Source organism: Meriones unguiculatus, chromosome 2 (genome assembly GCF_030254825.1).
Source record: "Meriones unguiculatus strain TT.TT164.6M chromosome 2, Bangor_MerUng_6.1, whole genome shotgun sequence".
Lineage (NCBI taxonomy): Eukaryota > Metazoa > Chordata > Mammalia > Rodentia > Muridae > Meriones > Meriones unguiculatus.
This window is the reverse complement of record NC_083350.1, coordinates 116,016,791-116,026,213: the sequence shown is the minus strand read 5'-3', so window position 1 is coordinate 116,026,213 and position 9,423 is coordinate 116,016,791.

The window sequence follows — 9,423 nt, the reverse complement described above, 5'->3', positions numbered from 1 at the left end:
ATTAATTAGTTTTATATTTCGGGATTGTTTCTGATTTTTTTTTTCTGCCCTCCCTCCATGAACTTCCACATTCTTAGACTTGTTTGTGGGTGTGTTGCCAGACAATAGAGTTGCTAACTGCCTGCTGTCTGCTAGATTCCATTTGTGTTTTAATTTCTCCATTGTTCCATAATGCTGAGAATAACACACTACTTTTCCAGTGCAAGTAAGTATGCTAGCAGCATAGCAGCAGATGGCGGTTTACACAGTGGCAGTCACAGGAAATAAAAGAAGGCTCAAAAAAAAAAAAGCACACAGAATATATAAATTCACATGTACCTAGTAAACTAAAATGATCAACTATTAATATCTACAAAAATAACCATTTTAGTTGCTCTTGACACTGCCACTGTTAGATTTATGGACATAGAACTTGGTCAACACTGTTTTTTGTTTTTTGTTTTTTTTTCTGCATTCAAAATAAGGTTGAGGAGTGTATATTGGCAATTTAGATCCTTTATTTACAGAGAAGCGTTAAGGGGGAAAAATAAATGCAAGATTTCATTATGTAATTTAACATTTTATTCTTTATGAAAGAAGGGTTGCATTTTATTTACATTTCAGCTAGTTTTATTGATTATTTACTGTGTCCCAGTTTGGAATCGACTTGGGAAACGCAGTAATAATTGCTTATGAGGCTGTGTTTGCAGAAAACTAAGGTGTAGTGTATTCTCCACACTTTAGGAAATTGGTACCATTTGGATGTAACCTGCTGAATTTACAGAGGGTTAGCACAAAGGACAAGAGTGTTTCAGGGCTGTTTTAAAGCAGGTACTTTATGCTGTAAAAGTTTGATTTTGTTTCTGTCTTAAATAATGTAGCCACAAGCGAAGCTGAGTTCAAAATAGAAAATGGAAAATAGGAACTATTAATTACCTTCCAGCTAGAGCCCTTCTGGATGAAGACAATAGCTCAATATTCTGGGAAAGCTTAATGAAGAAAATATTTTGCCTTTCACTAAAAGATATGACAGTATTGAAAAGTAATTGTATTAAACCACTTAGACTATAATATCAGCATTATATGTGTGAATGTGTGTGAAAGCTATGTCAATCTATTTAAGTGAGCAAAGATTAGAACAAATTCCAAGGTATTTTCATAGTAATAAATTAGAACAGCTAATGTAAGCACGCAGCAATATTATCACTGTAAATACTTAATAATTAAAGTCATTCTCCTGTTCATAAAGAATACAAAGTTTTGATTTAAATAAAAAATCTTTATGAAAAATACAGTATAACCTCTTGCTCTTAGGCACAAAAATATTTCCAGAATAGACAATGAAAAAGCCACAAAGCATGAATAAAATCATTTCTGCAGATGGTGCAAGGAAATAGTTTTCCAAATGTTTCTGAGATAAATGTTTTAATAAGTAGCTTTTTATTAACCTGGAGAACATTCCCACCTAATAACATTTCTTCAGGTGTGGACTTTTTAATTAGTGTTATGACTAAGAGAAATGAAAAAAGAACCTGTCTTACTGTCATCATGGTCAGCACTGCTAAGCTTACTTTATAGTTAATTAAAATCTACGGGACTGAAAAGAAAGGAAATAGCTATGTTTAGAGTCAATATCTCATTAGAAATGAATGACTTAAACGTGGATGCTGAAACAGCCCAATTCTCTCTCCTGTGCCTGGCCACCCTGTTACACTGTTTCTATCAGGGTTGAAAACTGTTCCAATGAGAAGAAGCACAGAGTAGCATATCTGAGTAATAGTCCCACCTTGGTCAGTTAGGCAACCCTGGGCAAAAGAATTATGCTCCCAATTGGAAATTAAGGACAATTATTCTTTTATCAGTAAAAAAACCTTATTAAAAGCAAGTGCAAAACTATTTGGGAAAATGAAAAGTACTGAACACCCAAGGCACTGTTATGATGAAATACCCAATATTTTCTGAATGCTTTATACCTATTAATATTTTATAAAAAAAGGAGTCCTGAAAAAATATGAAAAATGGATTATGTTGCCTTTTAATTGCAGTATTCAGATTCAATTAGACTTTTCCAACATTATGAACACCACTTACCTATAAACCTGCTCTGAATATATGCAATCAAGTAAAATATCCCTTTATGTCATGGAGCTACTGGTTGTAATAAAGTGTGTTCAAATGCCAATGCTTGTTTAGTTGTGAGAGGAGACTTCTGTTTAGAACTTGACGTATGTAGGGACGAAAAGCACTTAAAAATGCTTTTCTTCGAATCAATTGTGGAAAATAAAACAGTTTGGGCAATTATTATAACCAAGGTGGGGTTTGTGTATTTAGGTCGGGGCACTGAACATGTGCACATTTCCAAAGTGTAGAGTAAGGCTCAGAGTGTCTCGTAATTCATTAAATGTGTTTTTAATCTAGTTATCTGACTTCAAAGCAGGTATTAAACTTTTGTTTTTATCTGCCTCATTTTTGTCTTTTGTCTTCTACAATATGTGAGTAATTTTGTCTTCTTATATCTTTTTTTGTGATCCCTCTTAAATGCATTTAGTAGAGAGATATTAACAAATAAACAAATGGAACTAAAATACATTATGGGAATAAAAATGAACTGCAGTTAGAAGAAAATATTCATTACAGAAACTAGAATATAAGGGAGTTAAAATAGGGGAAAAGATTTAAATATACCAGCAAGCTGAATTATAATAAACATATCAGTCAGTGTGTTCACAGAGACAAATAATTTCATGTAAAAATTGATTCTTCGTGACACAATTATTCCATAACAAATTTAACATTAGATTTCTTCCTGTTGAGAAATGAAGTATGTTAAATGGAAACATGAAGGAGAAATAGAAATGGAGCGCCAACTTAAGAAGTAAACTCTGTCCAAGCCCTCTCCACATCTGAATCCCCCCTTGTTTCCTTTCCAACACCCTTTCCTACATAGTTCCCTCTCTTCATCCACTCCCACTGTCTATTCTATTTCCCCATCTGAGTGAGATTCGAGAAGGGCCTCCCTCAGCCCTTCTTGTCACTTAGCTTCTTTGAGTCTGTGAATTGTAGTACCATTAACCTATAATATATGTCTAAAATCCACTTATAAGTGAGTATATACCATGTGTGTCTTTCTGGATTACCTCACTCAGGATGATCCTTTTTAGTTCCATCCATTTGCCTGCAAATTTCATGATTTCCTTGTTTGAATAGCTGAGTAGTATTCCCTTGTGTAAATGCACCATGTTTTCCTTATCCATCCTCTGGTTGAGGGATATGTAGGTTGTTTCCAGTTTCTGGCTATTACGAATAAAGCTGCTATGAACATAGTTGATTAAACCTCCTTGCAGTATTGTGGAACATCTTTTGGGTATATGTGCAGAAGTATAGATGAGTCTTGATGTAAGGCTATTTCCAATTTCTGAGAAAGCTCCAGATTGATTTCCAAAGTGGTTGTACAAGTTTGCCCTCCCACCAGCAATGGAGGAGTGTTTCTTGGAAAGAAAAAGGAAACGAAGGGCAGGGGCATCTCTGAGACAAACTGGAGACTTGTGGACAGGGTAGGCTCCAGGGAGGGTATGGGGATGACTCTAGCTGAACTTTCTAGCAGTAGGGAACATGAAGACTGAAGAGGTCACCTTCTAGCCAGGCTTATAGTGACTTATAGTGATGGGAGGAGAACACCAAACCACCTATAAAACCTTTGACCGAAAATTTATCCTGTCTACAAGAAGTGCAGATATAAATATTGATCAGAGACTGAGGGAATGTCCTACCAATGCCTGGTCCATCCTGAGACCCACCTGAGACCCACCCCATGGGAGAGAACCAACCCCGGACACCATTAATGATAGTCTCCTATATTTAGACAGGATCCTGGAATAACCATCGTCTGCCCCATCCTGCAGCTGATCAAATCAGGTGGTGAGACTCACAGCCAAGCATTAGGCAGAGCTTGGGGAGTCCTAGGGGAGAGTGGGCAAAAGATAGAAGGCCTTGGAGGCTGAAGAACAGCAGGGGCTAAAGGGCTAAAAGTCTGCAGAGAAATGATAGGTGACAAGCTAGAGGCCTAATTTTTCCTCTGGGAGGATATGAGGAGAACTCTAGCTGAGACTCCTAGTAGCAGGGGCCATGGGGATTGAAGAGGACTCCCTCTAATTAGACAGAACTCCTAGTGAATAGAGGAAAACATCAATCCATTCACAAAAATTTCTATCTAAAACATACCCTGCGTGCAGGGGCAAAGATAGAACAGATACAGCAGAGATTGAAGGAATGACCAACCAAAGAAGGGCCCAACCCTATGACCCAACCCACAGAAGAAAGCCAACCCTCATCATTATTAGTATTACTCCGATATGCATACAGAGTTGTCCCCTGAGAGACTCCACCCAGCCATGGTTTGAAACAGATACTGAGACTCACAGTCAAACATTGGGCTAGACATAGGGAACCTAGTGGAAAAGTGGGAAGTGGGACGGGAGTATAAAAGTACCTAGAAGTGACAAGAACTACATGAGAAGTTCAACAGAGCCAACTAACCAGGGCCCAGAGGGGCCTATGGAGTCTGAAGCACCACCCAAGAACCATGCCTGGATTGGACCTAGGTTCTCTGAATATATGTATCTGATGGACAGCTCAGGCTTCATGTGGGGCCACTAGCAAGGGGAGTAGGGGATATCACTGATGTGGACTATGTTGTCTGCTTTTTGATCACTTCCCCCTAATGGGACTGCCTTACCAGGCCACAAGAGAAGAAGACAAATGTAGTCCTCATGTAACTAGCTGAACTGGGGTGGGTGGTTAAGGGGTTCCCCTATTATAAAGAATATGGGAGCAGGGATACAGGAGTGAGGGTGCAACTGGGAGGAGAGGAGGGTCGGACCTATGAATGAGATGTAAACTGAATGAATAAATATATTAAAAAAATAAATAAAATATAGAGGGACCCAGAGGGGACAAGAATGCCACAAGAAGACCAATAGGGTTAACTAACCTAGGCTTACAGGGGCTTACAGAGATGGAAGCACCAAACAAAGAGCATTCATGGACTGGGCCTAGACTCCCTACATGTATGTGTAACCAAAGGGCAGCTTGATCTTCATGTGGGTCCCCTAGTAAGTTGAGCAGAGGGGTGTGGGGCTGTCTCTGACATGGACTCTGTTGCCTGCTTTTGATCACTTCCCCCTAGCCTTGCTTGGCCTCAGTGGATGCGGATGAGCTCAGTCCTGATTCAGCTTGATGTGCTGGTATGGGTTGGTGGTGGGGGAGCTCCCAGTTTTCTGAGAAGCAGTAGAGAAGAGATAGGGGGAAGAAGGTGGGTAGGACTGGGAGGAGAAGAGGGAGGGCCTAAAATTGGGATGTAAATTGAATATATAAATTAAAAATACATATAAAAATAAAAAAGTAAATTTCTGGGCTCCTTTGGAAGGGAGCAGGAGCTCATAGAAGGTAATAACAACCCCCACCCCCTTCTTACCTTCTGATTTTATCCAGTGCATAAACTCTGCTAGAAAACCTAATGCTAATAACTTTATTTTCAATTTCCTGATGAGAAAGAAAATAACATGAAAGTCTATTGTTTATATGCATTTATTCCTGAAAGAGGCTTTAGTGAAATATTTTTTTTTCTTTTCCTGGCCTTGGTAAAATAGGTTGCATCAAATCACATAATGATAAAAGTCCACTAAGAAACTGTGGGAATACTGTGTCCTCTAAGGCATACTTTTGAAACAACAACAACAATATTGTTAATTGACCACAGACAACATAGTTGGGGAATTTCATTTTCTACAGTTATCACTCCTTTCTTGAGTGCTGACTTACCGGTTGGGGAACATGGAAAAGACAGGATGGATATGTTTGTCGTGGACTTGCACCAGGGAGGCTCTGAGAAGACCCAGATGAAGAACAATGCTTATGAGAAGGCAACAGTTTGATTTCCAGAGTGGTTGTACAAATTCACATTCCCACAGCAATGGAGGAGGGTTCCCCCTTTCTCCACATCCTCCCCAGCATGTATTGTCACTTGAGGTTTTGATTTTAGCCATTCTGATGGATGTAAGGTGAAATCTCAGGGTCATTTTGATTTACAATTCCCTGATGAGTAAGGACTTTGAGCATTTCTTTAAGTGTTTCTCTGCTATTCAATATTCTTCTACTGAGAATTCTCTGTTTAGCGCTGGACCCCATTTTTTAATTAGACCACTTGATTTGCTGCTTTTTAACTTCTTGAGTTTTTATATATTCTGGATATTAGCCCTCTGTCGGATATAGGGTTGGTGAAGATCCTTTCCAATCTGTAGGCTGTGGTTTTGTTCTGATGACAGTGTCCCTTTCTTTACAGAAGCTTTTCAGTTTCATGAGGTCCCATTTATTGATTGTTGATCTTGGAGACTGTGCTGTAGTGCTATCTCAAGATCCAGCTATAAAACTCCTAGGTATATATCCAAAATATGCTCAAGTATACAACAAGGACATTTGCTCAACCCTGTTCATAGCAGCTTTATTCATAATTGTCAAAATCTGGAAACAACCCACATGAGCCTCAATTGAAGAACAGATACAAAAATTGTGGTACATTTACACAATGGAATACTACTCAGAAATTAAAAACAAGGAAATTATGAAATTTGCAGGCAATTGGGGGAACTAGAAAAGATCATCTTTATTGAGGTAACCCAGAAGCAGAAAGACACACATGGTATATAATCACTTATAAGTGGATATTAGACATATAATATAGAATAATCATAATAAAATCTGTACACCCAAAGAAGCTAAGCAAGAAAGAGGACCCTGGGTAAGATGCTCAATCCTTGTTCAGAGGGCAAATGGGATAGACACGGAAGAGTGTGAAAACAAAGAACAAGACAGGAGTCTACCACAGAGGGCCTCTGAAAGACTCTACCCAGCAGGGTATTAGTGCAGATGCTGAGACTCATGGTCATCTTTGGGTAGAGTGCAGGGAATCTTATGAAAGAAGAGGGAGATGGAAAGACCTGGAGATGACACTAGCTCCACAAGGAGAGCAACAGAACCAGAAAATCTGGGCCCAGGGATCTTCTTTGAGACTGATACTCCAACCAAGGACCATGCATGGAGATAACCTAGAACCCCTGCACAGATGAAGCCCATGGCAGTTCAGTGTCCAAGTGGGTTCCCTAGTAATGGGAATAGGGACTGTCTCTGACATAAACTCAGTGGCTGGCTCTTTGATCATCTCCTCTTGGGGGGGGGCAACCTTACCAGGCCACAGAGGAAGATAATGCAGACAGTCCTGGTGAAACTTGAAAAGATAGGGTCAGATGGAAGAGGAGGAGGACCTCCCCTATCACTGGACTGCAGAAGGGGCATGGGAAGAGAAGAGGGAGGTATAAAGGGATTGGAAGGGAATGTGGGAGATGGCTATAGCTGAGACATAACATGAATAAATTGTAATAAATAAAAAATTAAAAATAAATACTTAATTTTTAAAAAGAACAATGCTTTTCTGCTGCATGTAGACCATCTATGCATTCACTTATAGTGGTCTTTCTCTCCTTTTTATCCTTTATTTTATAATAGTAGTTTCAGAATTTATTGTGCTCCTTCAGTGTAAGATTTCTGTTTATTTCTCTTCTGTTCTTCTTATTCCTCCTCCTTTTTAATTTTGAGATGCTGTCTCATCTAGCCTAGCTGACCTCAAACTTCCTATAGACAATGCAGTACTGGTGGTGAACACCTAACTCCCATGACTCCACATTCCAAATTCTGGGATTATACATATGTACCACAGCGCTGATTCCCTGGGGAAGATTGTGTTTCTTCCACCTCAGCATTCCTCATTTACCTGTAGTTCTTTGTCTAGGATTAGAGCCCAATGAGAAGAGGAAAGGATTTAGAAACTAAGCATTTTTTTTTTAAATACTAAACAGGTAACTCAGTGCAGATTTGGGCTGAGTGAGGCAGGGTTAATGATGGCTAATCTTGGTTGTCAACTTGACACCCCTGGAATCTCAGTTGAGGAGTTGCCTTCATTCTATCCACCTGCAGTGTTTGTGTGGGGCATTTTCTTCATTATTAAATGATGTAGGAGGGCACTACCCATTGTGGATGGTATTATCTCCATGCCAGTGGATCTGGGTGAGTCCAGAAGCAAGCCAGTAAATAGTGTTCCTGTGACGTTTCTGTTTCAAGCTACTTCTTTGAGTTCCAGACTTGGCTACCATCAATGATGAATTATATTTTGGCAGCCAAATAAACCCTTTCTTCCCAAAGTTCATTTGGCTGGTGTTCTTATGAGATCAACATGACAGTAATTAAGACAGTAGCTCCATGGTAGAGTGCTTGTCTACTGTGCATGGAGTCCCAGGTTTTATTACAGTTCTGCACACACCTGCCTTTCCAGAGCTGGAAGAATGGAGGCAGAAAGCCCCGTAGCTCAACTTTGTCATCTGTTATCTCATTACCTAGGGGTTGGAGACCAGCCTGAACTACATTTAGATCTTTTCACAAAAAAAAAAAAAAAAATAACAATAAAAGTTAAGTGTCATTCTGGTTGATATTCAAATGTAAGTGAATATCTTTTTCCCGGCTTTCAAGAAGCCAAGATAAACAGAAAGAGTGAATTGTAAACTTTGGAGAGGTATGGGTGGGGCTGAAGCCTTCGTGTGGATGGAGGGTAGTTCAGAGACCACAAAGTCTAAGCTGGGCGAAGCACAAGAGCCTCCTCAGTCTTTCCTGTAGAGTTGGCTGTAAAAAACCTATAACAACCTTAGAAGTTGAAGCAATTGAGGAAAAGCTGTTATTTTAACACAGGGAGAAAACAAGGGCCAGATGTCGGGAAGAACTATAATTAGATGAAAGGTCACTGATAATCTAGATTATTTTCTTTTCTGTATTTCTACTCTTTTTTTTTTCTTTTTTTGCTCATTTATGTAAGCTGTTATTATAGTTTTTTTTTTAACTTGTTTTCCTGAAGACTGAATTTCTCTGCCAGCAGCATTAATGCTAAGCAGAACATTGCCCTACTTAGCTTCCAGGTAGATGGTTCGTGACCAGCCACAGGGGCATTTTCTACCTAAATCTCTAAGGACTAGAGTATAATTACTCTAGACTGAAGTAGATACCTAATCTTATTCTAATCAGACAAAATATGTCATTGGCCTCTGTCTTAAAATGATTTGGTTAACTATAGTATAAGGATAGAAGAAAGGCAAAAAATGAGTTTTTTTTTTTTTTAAAAGGGTATTGTATTGTATTGTATGTGCATTTAAACTGAAATATAGAATGGCCTTTGGAACAGAGTTCAATCACTCAACAAATTCATTATGCAGTGTTGGAAGAGGTCATTTCTTAACAGTGCATTCTTGTCCTTATAGTGGCTATGTTCTGGCAGAACTGCAAATATGGAAAAGGATGCTCACTGCAATAACAGCTCAAGAAATATAGGGGAGATGAGGCAGTGTC